This window comes from Zonotrichia albicollis, chromosome 6 (assembly GCF_047830755.1).
Source record: "Zonotrichia albicollis isolate bZonAlb1 chromosome 6, bZonAlb1.hap1, whole genome shotgun sequence".
In the NCBI taxonomy this organism is placed as follows: Eukaryota; Metazoa; Chordata; class Aves; order Passeriformes; family Passerellidae; genus Zonotrichia; species Zonotrichia albicollis.
Genome location: NC_133824.1, coordinates 52,633,270 through 52,635,185, shown reverse-complemented (window position 1 = coordinate 52,635,185; position 1,916 = coordinate 52,633,270).

Below are 1,916 nucleotides of genomic sequence, written 5' to 3'. Positions count from 1 at the left end.
TCAAGTACCTCTTGCCTTGAAAGCCAAAACCGCGTTTCTATCACGATATTTTTCCTGTTCTAGGGCTTTTCCTTTGGTTTTTACCGTTTATTGTAGCTAGTCTTGGACCCTGCAGCCTGTGCAATGCCACAGTAAACAAATTGTTCTGATGTGCTTATTATTATTGCTCAAGTTCTGCTTGGATAGAGAATTAAAGCTCATTATTACAGTGTGTGTTGAGAATTGCTCAATCTATGTGAACACGGGGGTTTGGGGCATCCTCGGGAAAAAAAAAAAAAAAAAAAAGGAGAAGAAAAGAAAAGGAAAAAAGGAAAAGCCCACAACTTCGGAACGCAGTGTAAATCAAATATGTATAATGCTTATAAATTTGTAACACGTTGCCGTGCCCCTGCTGCTATCCCGCACCGATCCGCGCTGCTCCGCGGTTCAGCAAAGGTCGCGGACCCGACCGCGGCAGGAGCAACAATCAGTGGGGACACCCACACACACAGAGGGACGCGGGGCAGACTCTTTTTGTCACCCCGTTTCGGCGGCCCCACTGCCCGCCCGGTGCGCGGCGGGGCGCGGAGGCTCCGCACGGCTGCGCGGGGCGCGGCCGCTGCCCCGGACACCCCCGCCCGCTTCGCGCTGACCCCGCACTCCCGCCCGCCTCCCCCCGCAGCCTTTGCAGGGCTTTTTACACCCCCCCATCCTTTATTATTATAATTTAATTTTTCTTTATTTTTAAGCCACCTCTCGGCCAAACGCGGACTCTGCTCCCAGCGCTCCCCCACCTTCCTGCCTCGCTTCCCTTTTTCTGTCTCTATTTTTTTTTTTAATTTTTTTTTTAAGAGATAAAAAGGCAAACAGAGCGCTCTGGCGCTGGCGAGGGGCTGTTTGCCTGCCTCCGCCGAGGCCTGGCCAAGCAGACTTGGCTTCACGCCTGAGCAGTTTCTGGAGAGCGGCGCGCTGGAGAGCAGGGGAGGCAGCACCTGGCCCTGCTTTAGGAGCCATCTCCTTTTATTGACAGCCAGATAAGCAGGCGGGAGCCGTGGTGTTTCCAACGCTTCCCTGGAGGACCCTGCCGGGTTGCAGGGAGCCGCAAGCCCCTTAATGGCAGCGGCTCCAAAGGCGCCGCGAAACCCCTTCCTGGCAGCGCCCGCGGCGCCGTCGCTACCTGCCAGCAGCGCGGGACTTGCGCGGCCGCCCAAGGGGCAGCATCCCTGCCCCGGGGGACTCCCGAGCCGCAGAACCGGAGCAGCGCCCCGCACAGCGCTGTGCCCCCTAATGGAGCCCAGCCCGGCCCAGGCGGGGGCAGGTTCATGAAACATTTAAGTGCAGTTCGATAAAACTATCGGCGGCCGGCGGGGCGGGCGAGGGGGGGCTCTTTGCCCGATGAATTATTTACCCTGACAAGTGTGTGCAAATAAGGGCCTCTCCCTGGCGCTCTAATGGGAGCGGGAGCGCACGGGGAGCCCGCCGAGGTGCCAGGGCAGGGGCAGGACGCGGCTCCGCGGCCTCCGTCCGTCCGTCCGTCCGTCTGGCAGCACTGAGGGCTCGGGGGCCCCGGCATCCCAGAGGAGCCACGGGGCTGCGCCAGGTTTTGGGGGCAAGAGGAGAAGAAGCCACAGCTCAGCCTAGAGCTCGGCCTGGGATAATCCCGGCCGGGCTGGGACGAGCCGTCGGGCCGGAGGCAGCGGGAAGATGCAGCGACCCCGAGGGTGCCCCGGTCCAAGGGAGCCCCGTCCCGCGGCCGAGCCCCGGGTGGGGCGGGTCGGGGCCGGGCAGGGCCGGGCCGTGCCGAGCCGTGCCCGCCGACGGGGCGGGCGGTGTCCGGGCTGGCTCTCGTATCGCCTAAAATGTCTCATTAGCTAACTACTGTCCGCCTGACGTCACCGGGGCGGCCCAGCCAATAGGGGAGGCGCTGGCGTGGATAT